Here is a 14,352-nt window from a genome sequence, read left to right on the forward strand (position 1 = left end):
TACCTGCAGTTCAGCTAATGAGCAGAAGGTGGCACAGTTTTCACAGACATTGAAAAGTAATTCCTTATCTAAATGCATTAGTTTAGCTGCTTTATGTTTCTGTGCAAATTGTAGCAATTATAGTAATGGTAATATCGCTATTTTTTTCTCACAACCCCAGAAGTTGCAAGCAAAAAAGTATGATATAAAGTATATTTAATCACGCGACAATTACCTACACATCATACGGAAACAGAACGTGCCAGGCTACTGATTGTATTGCCTCTTATTTGTGTTAGCTTAATGGATTGTACTTTATATAGGCATACCAATGATGTTTACAGTTTCACATTTTAAGATTTATTTCACTTTGATGCATAATATGCGCACAATTTAGTCCTGATTTAGATTTGGTTATATGCCGTTATTTATTGCATACATATACGCAATTCTTTACTGACATACACACCAAAATGTGTCTACATCTACATTGTGGATAGCATAGACTTGCATTCCCTTATGTATGGAGAGGCAGGACAGGGTTGGTCAGTCATAACTTGAGTACATTATGGGCATGTTCACATAAATGTATCATGCCCCCTGGAGTTGCAACATAAGTGGACATGGAAGCATCCCCAAATACGGCTCTTACTAAGAATATATGTTTTGGGTACCTGGTATAAAGATATATGGTGGTCATTAATGCATCTAGATTTGGACAAGTCATTTGATTTGGGCTACTGCAGGAAAAAAATATTCCCATTGTATTTTTAAATAGATAAACACGGATGCGGGGATGTTTGTATTTAATTACATTTTAGGGTCGTATTCAATTTGGAGCGAATAGTCCGTTTCGGCGATACTTTTTTGCTGATGACGTAATTTTCGACGATTTCATTTATCCCCATATTCAATTTGGCCGACTTTTCGCCGGTGCGTAAAGTTAATGCATCAGACCCGGCGAAAAAGTATCGCCTATGAACAGGTGGCAAGAAAAAGTGCAAATTTTGGGTTTTGGGGTGCAGACTTCCAAATACCACCCTGCAGCCCTTGGATAGGTCCCTAAAGGTAATCTGTGTCAAAAAATTTTTTAAAAAGTACCTTCAGACACCCCAAAAAAGTACTTTCATTTTGGGGGTGAAAAAAACCCCAAAGTTGGGGTACAAAGTTAAAAACTAGCAAAATAGGGGGGTCCCCAAGTATGCGGCAGGTGTTTTTATGATTGCAGGTAGTTGCGGCAGGTGGATTTTTCATGTTTTTTTAAAACATCACATTGGCAACTTGTGTAATATGCTAGTACCCATTTTCATGTACCCCAAATTTGATGAGACTAGTTATTTTCTCCAAAAAAACTACCAAAATGCTGTTCTTCACCATGTTCAATAGCACCTATTGAGACCTTTTAAAGTGCCCAAATACCTTCAGCAGGGCTATTCGGGGGTATCCAGAGTGATCCCCCATGTCAGTGCATCTTTTGGGGGGTGTCAGGCTGATTTCCCCAAAACTGACAGAACTTTTCGCTGAGTTCAGTTTCGCCGGGTCCCGTTTTCACCGATTTGGAATTGAATACGGGAATAAGCGGGGACACGCGTGATACTTTTTCGAACCCAAAACCCGCGATGACAGTGAAAAGTCTGGCAACGATTGAATACGGGCCATAGTTGGAAATGAGGCTCACAATTATTACTTCCTCCCACTTCTGCCTCCCAAGATTTTGCTCGTGCTGCTCCCTACCTTTGGAACTCTCTCCCTTTCCCTATCAGACTCTCCACCTCACTACAAAACTTCAAACGGAGCTCTCAAGACCCACTTCTTTATCAAAGCTTTCCAGCTCTCATCCCACTGCTCCATGCTGCTCGCTCGCTGTCTCTCCCCTGTGTGTCTGCCCCTCTCCTTTAGATTGTAAGCTCTCACGAGCAGGGCCCTCTTCCCTCATGTCCTTTTTCTGTCCTCACTTATACCTTCCCACTGCAAACAACCAAACCTTTGGGTTTTTCTGCCCTGCATCATATTTGGGGATTATAACTGTTGCTCTGCAATGTTTATATAAATGTCCATGTCCTGCAATGTTCTGTACTGTAAGTCACTTTTTTCTTGTTCTGTTCATACGGTTTCTGTACTTTGTAAGGTGCTGCGGACCTCTTGTTGAACCAAATAATCGAAAGATAATAATAATAACTGTTAAGACACTTTTCTCTCGTGTCCTATATATGATGCTTCATTCCATTATACACCACAGTTATGGCAGTACGACTTTCAACTCTCATCTACTATTAACACTGTGAAGCCACGTCTCTACCATTGGGAATAAGTATATGCATTTGTACGCTGGATGCAGAAATACTGTTGCTTTGCAGCTAGACATATCTCTACATACACATGGCAGTGTGCTATTTTTGTTACAAATTGCTTACATGTAAGCAAATCAACAAAATTTATATGTAAAAAAAAATAAAAAAATCAGCCATGTATACATACAGTAATCAGTCGCATCTCCACATACTGACGGATGTAATTAGGTGGTAGCACAACAGTCGCACATAGGCTAAGTTCAGTGAGGGCGGGCTAAGTGCATGTAGACGGAATTGCAGTCTATGCAGTGTTGACTGAACACAAAGTTACACCTGTTTTCAGATAGATTTCTTGCACCAAGGATAGAACTGGGGTAAGTACGCACTAATAATGATGGTGGCTATGAAACCAAGCATGGAAAGGGGTGGTGTGTGGTTGCATCATGAGTACAATCTGAATATCCATGCACGCAATGGTGTAATAATGGGCAACATGCACACAACTATAAATCTGCTCCTTAGAAATATTTTGACACCGTGATGATGCTTTACAGCGGCCAAAGAGCATCATATGACATTAACAGTGCCCCTCCCAAGTATTGAAAGCTGTTTTTCATAACCACCCTTTCTAAAGCTGGATTAAGGATACAATGAAATAGTTTAGCTACAAAAAAGGTGATGGTTTTGTGGCCTTGGTAGTAAATGTAAGGTCTACATAAAAAAGAAGGCTGTACTGTACGGTAGGGGAGATTTTCTGAGGAAACCTCTTTCCAAGTCTTGTTTAATAAATTCATACATTGCCTGTTTTCCAGTACTCTATACAAATTTCTTGTATTAACCCTTTAGGGTGGACCTTAGGGTGGAAGTCTTATGGCCAGCAGGGTGGAAACTGTAAGCAACAACACCATGCCATTTGACTAACGTTTGGTATACTGGATTTGGGTATTGTTCATAATTAGTAAGTGCCTGAATTTCCAGGGGCAGCCTCAAGTATTATGAAGACTAACCCCAAATGAATAATTCTCTTACAAGTGCTCATATTATGTGTGTAGTAAAAACACCATTGCAGCATCCACCTGACCGTCAGTATGTTGGCAACTTTGCTCATGCTCAGCCCTGCGGAAAATTGCCGCACCAGACCAATTCAGTTACCAGGGTTTCCTCGCGCGTGAGTCCCGAAGACCACGCACGCGAGTCTCCGCAGTCGGACTTTACCTCACAGCTCATGGAGGTGTGAGGTAAAATCCTCGTAAAAACAACCAAATCGGCCTCTCGCACAGGGAAAAAACCCATTGATTCTTCCGTTTAAGTGGAATCAGTGTGTTTCGGTGCGTGAGTCCCGATTTTACGGCGCAGGAAAAAGGCTATTTGATTGAATAGCATTTCCCTGTGCCGCAGGGATTTTGGACGGCAATTGGTCGCGGGGAAAACCCTGCAGCTAATTGAATCTGCCCCCATGTGTTCAAGGTCTGGCCAGACAGGGGGCTGTGGATATCCTCAGCAGGCCCCACAGATTTATAGCCCTACCCTGTACCATGGGGGGGAGGAACCTGCCACAAACTAATACTAGCTAAATATATAATCTGGTGGCAGTCTGCATGATTTTTGAACAGGTGACAGGCTGATCAAATCACATTCTTTCAGTGAATAATGCAGGGATTGCATCGATGTTGGTGGGAGGAGCCCTGCAAGGGGCACATGCAGAATGAACAAGGAGGCCGTATCAAACACTAGTGATGGGTAAAGCGAGACACGTGATTCAGCTCGGTGGAGTAGCTCAAGACAGTGCATGGTTCTTCTGGGAATGCAGACTGCCAGGACTGTGCGGGTACTGATTAATCCATTACACGTTTGCAGCACTTGAGTTCTAATTCCGGCACATGACCTGGCAGCAGGGGCGTTTTAAGCGAGGAGAGGGCCCGTGTGCAGACTCAGTGGGGGCCCCCTCCTCTCTGACGGTTCAGTAGATTCTGGCTTGGTGCCAGAATCTACTGCGTATTCGCAGGTCTTGTGAAAATCAGCACAGCGCATGTGTGAGTCACTGGGAAAATGGCCGCCAACATTTTCCCAGTGATTTTTGCAGCACTCTGGAGACTACAGACAGGAAGTATAACACTATATGAGTGCAGGGTGTGCGGTGTGGACCCCCCTGGACACAGGGGCCCGTGTGCACCGCATTCGACTGTCATTTGCTCCCATACATTACCAGGTTTCATTCCAACCAGCCAGATTGGACAGATATCTGACAGAAAATTGTATAGTGGATGCCCAGCTTGAGAGAGCGAGTACAAAATAAGAGTACATGGGAGAGGGACTGATAGTTATTTACATGTATTTAGTCAACAAATAATGAGATTTACAAAATAGCGTATATGGCTACATAGATGACAAGAGCCCTTGAGGATCATGTAAGGACGGGGCTGTAATGATGTGTACTGTTTGTGGGTGTGTTCTCAGTTTTTTTACTTATGTGTTCTACCTCCCCTAAATGTAATCCAAAGCCCCACAAAGAGGAGAAGTCTCAAGCTCTGTGGGACAGTGTTAAGTACATTTAAGGACTCATGCCATGTGGGTGGTCAGAGGTGCATTTAAGGGCTTTGTGGGAAGGTCTTATGCCATGTGTGGCGGATGTTGGATTACACTACTACATGTTGTCAATTACACTGTTTTTTAATCATTCTTCTCTAACTGTTTTAGATATGACACAAAATCTTATACAGGTTGAGTCTCCCATATCCAAAATGCTTGGGACCAGGGGTATTTTGGATATCGGAATATTCTGTATTTTGGAATAATTGCATATTATAATGAAATGTCTTGGAAATGGGACCCAAATATACACACAGAATGCATTTATGTGTTATATACACCTTATACACACAGCCTGCAGGTCATTTTAGACAGTATTTTTTATAATTTTGTGCATCAAAAAAAGTTTGTGTACATACATGAAATTCATTTATGTTTCATATACACCTTATACACAAAGCCTGAAGGTTATTTTATACAATCTTTTTAATAATTTGTGCCTTAGACAAAGTTTATGTACATTAAACCACCAAAAGTGAAAGGTTTCATTATCTCAGTCATGCTGAAAATATTCCGTATTTCGGAATAATCCGTATTTCGGAATATTTGGATATGGGAGACTCAACCTGTAGTCCGATGGTACCCAGAACCAGTAAGGTAGGTCCCCATATTGATCATTTTTGTCTCAGCACGATCTCACTATTTGTCAGTCAATGAAAACCTTTTGACTTGGCTAGAAGATTAAAATATTTAAAAATATACATGAAGATGTTTACTGTAGTAATGTAAAAAAACTAATGATCTATATACAGTATCTCCAGGTGAACAACAGTTACAACACGCTACAAAAATTGTTCCATCTTTATGTCTGTGTTTGAATGTCCTGTTAGCACAGGCACTTGACTTCCTGATGGCACCATTGCTATTTGAGAACTATCATCTGCCCCTATGATGTTCAGAAAACCTGCAATTTGTTGAAACGGCTGTTTTATGTCCACAAAGGATTCTTCATCCAATTGCAAATTAGTAATCTGGGTGATGCATGAAACGAATGCCTGCAGTACCTACTACCTGACTGAAATAAGTTAGACATATTCCTGCTGTGGTAGCCTGAAGTGGTATATCACCTGTGCATCTGGTATCCCAATGATGCTTACATGTAACCTGTAGACAGTCGGGAAGCCGACGGACGAAATCCCGACAGCTGTCTTCCCAACTGTCTAATCCCGGCAAGGTACAAATGACAGGAGTCGAAATCCCTACGCCGGGAGCCCGACACCCGGCTTACCAATCGAAGGTAAGCCGGGCGTCGGGCGTGGACAGCCGGTTGGGGGGAGGGTTAGGTTAGGGGCTCCTGGAGGGGACTTAAGGTTAGGCACCCCCCGGGAGGTTAGGGTTAGGCTAGGGGAATGGGGGGGGTTGGGTTAGGCACCCCCGGGGGGAGGTTAGGGTTGGGCACCCCACCGGAGACTTAGGGTTAGGCTGTGGGGAAGGGGGGGTTAGGTTTAAGCACTTAGAGGGGGGTTATGGTTAGGCACTTGGGGGGGAGGTTAAAATTAGGCACCTCTAAAGAAGGGTTAGGGGGTAAAAAAAGGTTAGTTTATACTTACCTTTAGTAGCTTCGGGATCTTCACCCCTGCCGGGCTTCCGTTGTCGGGTTTAGTCATACTGATCCCGTAGACAGTCCCTGAGTCATAAATGTTTTAGGAGTCACTGGCATAGGAGGCGAAAATGTCTTTGGCTAATATCACTGGCCCCCATCGTCCATAAGGTTCTGTGTGGCAGAAAAATTATTCTGAAAAAATTGTACGAGGCGAGTGGATGATGGTGTTTTGTTACATTTAGAAGAAACTGAGCTATTTACTGTTACTGTATGTATAATTTTACATGATTTGGACACAGAACCTTTAGCCACAAAATATATCAGTAAATAGACTACCAACATTTACTTGTTGCTATGATTCCCAGGACATAACACCTTCATCTATTAAAAATAGTAATTTTTCAGAAAATTGTTACATAACACCTTCATCTACTCACAACTGATACTGATAGCAAAACCATGGTTAAAAGTACATATAGTTATATCATCTGAAAAATACATGATACATTCCACAACAAAGTCTGAACAGGTAACATAATAAAAACCTTCCTTATTGAAGTATGAAAGCTGACATCATTGCCATGGTAACAACACATGTTGAAGGAGGGGAGGTTGTGTGTTTATATAAGAAAAATAAAATACTTTTTTTTGTATTCAGTTCTCTTATTTCAGTTAAAGGAAAAAGATTCTTCTTTGATACAATTGGTGTCATAAACTACATCTGGAAAGTCTATGAAGCTTGTTATAGTGCAGAAAAATACATACCAATATGAGAATTAGCAGGCCTATGTTTCTCTGATACCTGCTAATGCACTTGTGTTTTTACAGCAAACTTTATTAAAGCTATTAAGGAGAAATCCAAGGACTAAAACAACTACTGAAATACACTGTCCCCATTTATATGTGGATAAAGGATTACTGTGTTGTGTTGGCCTTTCCAAAGTCAGATCTTCTAGGAAAGTTCCTTGTGCCCCCCATTTAAACAAGTAGAAAAAAAGACTTTGAAAAATATTATTTGTTACATTTTCTTCTGCATTTAAAATGCCAATATTTTCTTTACACGTTTTCGTGCCTTTCAGAGCATGCCCTTATTAAAATGGAGTGTTAATTTTAGGTCCCTATAGAATGAATTCCTGTGTATGATTCAAAATTGGTTCCTCTCTTGTTACTGAAGTGACCTTTCTCAGTTTTGTTTGTTTTTATTACAAAATCTTGTTCTACATGCAATGCATTTGCCTTATGGAAAAAAACCCTTAAATGCTACTTAAAGAAAAAAAAAGGAGAATGTGTTATTAACAAAAGATCATTCACTCTATATATTATATGTATTTTCATTATGTTCTTTTACTATTCTGAGGTGTTTTATTATAATTGAGGAACAGCATTATCTTTATACATTTTATTTTGCAGGTCATAATAAATTAGTGTTCACATACATGTAGTGCACGCTAGAAGCTGAGACATAGGGGTAAATTTACTAAAGTGAGAGTTTTTAGAAGTGGAGATGTTGCCCATAGCAACCAATCAGATTCTAGCTTTTATCTTCTAGAAAGTGCTATATAAATGTTAAGTAGAATCTGATTGGTTGCTATGGGCAACATCTCCACTTCTAAAAACCTGCACTTTAGTAAATATACCCCCCAGAATCTGATTGGTTACTATGGACAACACTTCCACTTTTCCTCTTTAGTTTTAATAAAACTACCCATAAGTCTTCTATCCTTTTTGCTTGACAATAAACCTGTTTTATTTGTCCCTTTGGGATGATTATCGGCTGTATTCATCTTACCTCTCCTATGTTTTCTATCTGAACACAATTCCTTCACATAGGGCCTGATTCAGAGGTGGACACGGCTGTGCCCGCTCTTGCATCTGTTGCCAGAGATGCAGCTAAGATAATATGCAAATGCTAGTATCAGCCTTTCCCTGGTATACTAGCCTGCATCTGAATGTGCAAGGACTGGGGCGCCCACTTTCAGCATCTGCAAGCTGTAACACTGCTGGTGATTTTTTTAGATGCCACCCTTGGTGCACCATTGTTGCACCATTGACAGCTGCACCAGCCCTATGCAAAGCCGGCCCTAGGCATAGTCATTATAAGCAAATGCCTGGGGTGACTGGAATGCCTAGGGGGCATTCCAGACCTCTGCCGCTGCCCCCCTATCGTGTGTTGCGCCTCCCCCGCCGCCATAATTGGCGCTCAGCTCTGATCAGGCAGTGCACAGAAGCTCATTCTGGCTACAGGAGGAGATAAGATGGCCGTGGGAGGGCATGCCGCACATGCCCAGCCACGGCCAGTCCTCCCATGGACATCTGCTCTGCCTCCATAATCAATAATCGCCTCCCAGCACCCAACATCAGAGACCAGACTAGGCAGCATTTTCTGCAGCAGCATTAGCTGCATCAAGGAAGAAGGTGGCAGCCAGGACGAGGGAGTCCACTCTAGGTATTAAGTACTAGCTGGGAGAGGGGCGGGCACCCACTGAACTTTTTTTTTAATTTTTTTTATAATTGATAGGAAAGAGGGCTCGAACAGTCCCTAGAGCCACCCGCAGTGTGTGTCTACGCGGCTGGCTCAGTAAAAAGGCTGGACTGTCACAGTCAGTGTGCCGCCCATTCCCTCCCATCTGCCTTCCCATCCACCCGCCTGCTTGTGCCCTGATCCGTCCACCGCCGCAAGGTCTCTAGGGTGACTCCAGCGTTGTAGCGGAGCCATTCCCTGCCGGAAGGTCTCTGCAGCATCAAGCTGCAGAGTCCAACATTATGGCTTGTACCGCCACAACCCCGCTCACTTGCCCGCATGTGACCGACCGCCGCATGCCAGCCGGCCCCCGTGTGCCGGGAGCCTGTTCCCCGCTGGAAAGTCTGCAGCATTTATTACTCTCTGCAGTCCAGTATTGTGCCTCCGCCACCGCCCGCCCTCCAGGCCGTCTGTATATGCCTGTCCCACACACTGGTTACAGTGACAGCAGTCACAGCCACTCATACCTGCCTCTGCGGTGAGAGTGACAGTGCGCTGTGCTGCTGAGTGAGCCATGAGGCTTGGTTCTCTTCTACTGGGGGCTTGGGCTTCCCCCTTTTGTAGTACAGCTGTTGGTGCTCTGGAATCCCTGCTACCCTCCACACTCTTTAAGGATCCCTCTCCACTTCACCTTGTTGGAGTCAGACAGTCTCCTCCTCAGCTCTGTGAGTAATTACTCGGTGAGTAATACTTGCTTTCAGTTATTTCTCCTTTGTAGTGTGTACCCCACCTCCCCTGTGCAGGGCCGGCTCCAGGGTTCGGAGCACCCTCTGCCAGCTCTACAAAGTGCACCCCCACATTTACCATAGGCCACGCCCCCTATGTGATGTTATTTGGGGCATGCCGCATGGCATGTCTCCAGATAACATCAGGCTGGGGGGAGCCTCACTAGGTGGGCTTCCCTGAGCCCTCTCCCGTCACTTAATGTATGTGGCGCGCGTGCGCGCAGCATCCATTCAGACTCTGGGGTCCGGCACCGCCGCAGCTGGCACTGGGGGTCCCCAACCTCCCGATTTCACCACCTGCGGGCCACTTCGGCCCACGGGTGGGACAGTACTGTCCTGCTGAAATCAGGTTGTTGGGTATGGGTGCGTTCTCTATGGGTGGCGCTCCTGTTCGACCACACTGGTCGAACACCCCTAGAGACGGTCCTGCCCCTGTGTACCTCATTGCCCCTGTGTGCCTCATTACCCCTGTGTGCCTCCCCACTCCGTGTGCCTTCCCACAACATTTTCCTATCGATGCCAATGTGTGTGTTTTTTCCCTGTAGCCTATGAATTTCTTTATTTTCCTATCGGTGCTATTTGGGGGCAATTCATTTTACCGCGATGTTGAATACCGCAGGGAAGGGGGTCCCGGAGCCATTCAATTGACCACACTGTTAGTCCAAAATAAAGAATTTATTGGTGCAAGCAGAAATCAACTAAAGTGCCATCCATGATGATGTTTTTCAGTTTAGTGAGGTGCTAACAGTATCGCAAGGGGCACTTTAGTTGGAAAACCCTAGTTACCACTCCTAAACACCTGCCAGGCATGGAGGAAACAATTAATTAGCTCCAGGAACTCTTTCCCGATTCTATTCACATCATGTTTAATTGAATTTCCCCCAGTGTGTGAGTTTTTTTTCAAAGCAAAGCTTATGTGATTTACTGTATTTACTTTCCGCGGCGGGGGCCTATGTAGTTTGGTTTTTCCTATGGCTGCCAAATGTGTTTTTATTTTTTCCCATGCAAAGCTTAGGTGATTGATATATTTTCTGCGGAGGCCTATGTGTTTGTTTTTTCCCTACGGGTGCCAATGTGTGTGTGTTCTTTATTTTCATGCAAAGCTTATGTCATACTTGTCTACCCTCCCGATTTGGACGGCAGCCGCCAACCCCTCCTGCCCCCCTCCCCCCCAGTGCCGCAATTCATTTTAGCCCTGCCCCCTGTTGCACATAGATGGAAATCTCGGCATTGTGTAGGGGGGGCGGTTCCAAAATTATGCGATTGCGTGGCCACACACCCCGCTCCGCCCACACCCCCAATTTTGCTGATCTGGTCGTCCCGTCTCGGAAGGGGCAGCCAGAATGTCGGCATCTGTGGCTTATGTGATTTATATATTTTTTGCGGGTGCATATGAGTTTGTTTATTCCCTATGGGTGCCAATGTATGTGTATTTTTTTTATTGCAAAGTTATGTGATTTTTATATTTTCTGCCGCGGCCAATGTGTTTAGCTTTTCCTTATGGATGCCAATGTGTGTTTTGAGTGGCCACGCCCCTGTGATGTACGGCCACACCCTTTTTTGACGCACGCCTTTGCCGTGCAAACACACTGTGTCCCCATACCCCAACTTAAAAATTTCCACTTCGACCACTGTGTATATATATATATATATATATATATATATATATTTATATATATAGTGTACGTGTGTGTGTATAAATATACTCACAATACTGGCAAGCACTCCACAGGTCGTTGCAGACCTATACATTGCTCCTGGTGCCTTCCTTGGTGGATTTGCACCCCCTCAATACATCAAAGCGAAATAGGCAGCACTCCAGAGACTTGTACCTTTGTGAAACAGCGTGCTTTATTAACTCAATGTTTCGGGATTACGTCTCCTTCATGTATCCTGATGAAGGGGATGTAACCCCGAAACGTTGAGTTAATAAACCACGCTGTTTGACAGAGGTACAAGTCTCTGGAGTGCTGCCTATTTCGCTTTTATGTGTCTATCTATCTATATATCTATCTATCTATTTGTATATCTGCATGTACGTGTGTGTGCATATATATATATATATATATATATATATATACAATTTTATTATCATTATATACTGATGGTATATTTCCTTATTCTGGATTGTTTATATATCAATGTGTAGTTACTATGGTGATTGTTCACCTTTTATTGTTGTTATGATTAATGTATTCACCTAGGTGCTTCCTGGCTGTTTCGGCGGTGGAATGGTGATTGGATGGGCGGGCTGGTGCGTTCCACTTGTAGGAAGTGGTGGGAGGCTTTCGCACATGCCATGCTGCTGTGTTGGTTATATGGAAAACATGGTGTCGCTGATTGGCTGTGTGGACCTGTGCGCTCCATACAGTGAAAGTAGGATTATACAGTATTTCTGATTTGGGTCATATGTGCAGTCCACGTGGGGGAGGTACCCTGGCCAGCTGTGGAACGCACGCCGCTTATTGGCATGTGTGAGTAGCCATGTTAGTTATTTTTTTATATATATATACACTGCTCAAAAAAATACAAGGAACACTTAAACAACACAATGTAACTCCAAGTCATTCACACTTCTGTGAAATCAAACTGTCCACTTAGGAAGCAACATTGATTGACAATCAATTTCACATGCTGTTGTGCAAATGGAATAGACAACAGGTGGAAATTATAGGCAATTAGCAAGACACCCCCAATAAAGGAGTGGTTCTGCAGCTGGTGACCACAGACCACTTCTCAGTTCCTTTGCTTTTTGGTTAATGTTTTGGTCACTTTTGAATGCTGGTGGTGCTTTCACTCTAGTGGTAGCATGAGATGGAGTCTACAACCCAAACAAGTGGCTCAGGTAGTGCAACTCAACCAGGATGGCACATCAATGGGAGCTGTGGCAAGAAGGTTTGCTGTGTCTGTCAGCGTAGTGTCCAGAGCATGGAGGTGCTACCAAGAGACAGGCCAGTACATCAGGAGACGTGTAGGAAGCCGTAGGAGGGCAACAGCCCAGCAGCAGGACCACTACCTCTGCCTTTGTGCAAGGAGGAACAGGAGGAGCACTGCCAGAGCCCTGCAAAATGACATCCAGCAGGCCATGTGTCTGCTCAAACAGTCAGAAACAGACTCCATGAGGGTGGTATGAGGGCCCGACGTCCACAGGTGGGGGTTGTGCTTACAGCCCAATACCGTGCAGGACGTTTGGCATTTGCCAGAGAACACCAAGATTGGCAAATTCGCCACTGGCGCCCTGTGCTCTTCACAGATGAAAGCAGGTTCACACTGAGCACATGTGACAGACGTGACAGAGTCTGGAGACGTCAAGGAGAACGTTCTGCTGCCTGCAACATCCTCCAGCATGACCGGTTTGGCAGTGGGTCAGTAATGCTGTGGGGTGGCATTTCTTTGGGGGGGCCGCACAGCCCTCCATGTGCTCGCTAGAGGTAGCCTGACTGCCATTAGGTACCGAGATGAGATCCTCAGACCCCTTGTGAGACCATATGCTGGTGCGGTTGGCCCTGGGTTCCTCCTAATGCAAGACAATGCTAGACCTCATGTGGCTTGAGTGTGTGAGCAGTTCCTCCAAGACGAAGGCATTGATGCTATGGACTGGCCCGCCCGTTCCCCAGACCTGAATCCAATTGAGCACATCTGGGACGTCATGTCTCGCTCAATCCACCAACGCCACGTTGCACCACAGACTGTCCAGGAGTTGGCAGATGCTATAGTCCAGGTCGGGGAGGAGATCCCTCAGGAGTCCATCCGCCACCTCATCAGGAGCATGCCCAGGCGTTGTAGGGAGGTCATACAGGCACGTGGAGGCCATACTACTGAGCCTCAGTTTGACTTGTTTTACATCAAAGTTGGAGCAGCCTGTAGTGTGTTTTTCCACTTTAATTTTGAGTGTGGCTCCAAAACCAGACCTCCATGGGTTAATAAATTTGATTTCCAATCATAATTTTTGTGTGATTTTGGTGTCAGCACATTTAACTATGTAAAGAACAAAGTAATAAGAATATTTCATTCATTTAGATCTAGGATGTGTTATTTAGTCTTCCCTTTATTTTTTTGAGCAGTATATATATATATATATATATATATATATATATATATATATATATATATTAGGGGTGTGCACCGGCCACTTTTCGTGTTTTGGTTTTGGATCTGGATCTTTCTTCGTGTTTTGGATCTGGATTGGTTTTGCGTGTTTTGGGTTCTGGGTTTTGTGTTTTGGATCTGTATTTTTTTTAAAAAAAGCATAAAAACAGCTAAAATCACAGAATTTGTAGGTTTTTCTGCTCCTATGCTATTATTAACCTCAATAACCTTAATTTCCACTCATTTCCAGTCTATTCTGAACACCTCACACCTCACAATAGTGTTTTTATGTCCAAAAGGTTGCACCGAGGTAGCTGGATGACTATGCTAAGCGACACGAGTGGGCGGCACAAACACGTGACCCATCTAGGCGTGATACTGCAATGGCAGACAGGATGGCAGTTTGAAAAACTAGGCCCCAAACTGTACATAATGCAAAGAAAAAAAAGAGGTGCAAGATGGAATTGTCCTTGGGCCCTCCCACCCACCCTTATGTTGTATAAACAGGACATGCACACTTTAACAAACCAATCATTTCAGCGCCAGGGTCTGCCACACAACTGTGGCTGAAATGATTGGTTCGTTTGGGCCCCCACAAAACAAGCTGGCAATTAA

The sequence above is a fragment of the Taudactylus pleione genome, unplaced genomic scaffold, assembly GCF_031769625.1.
Source record: "Taudactylus pleione unplaced genomic scaffold, aTauple2 ptg000007l, whole genome shotgun sequence".
Lineage (NCBI taxonomy): Eukaryota > Metazoa > Chordata > Amphibia > Anura > Myobatrachidae > Taudactylus > Taudactylus pleione.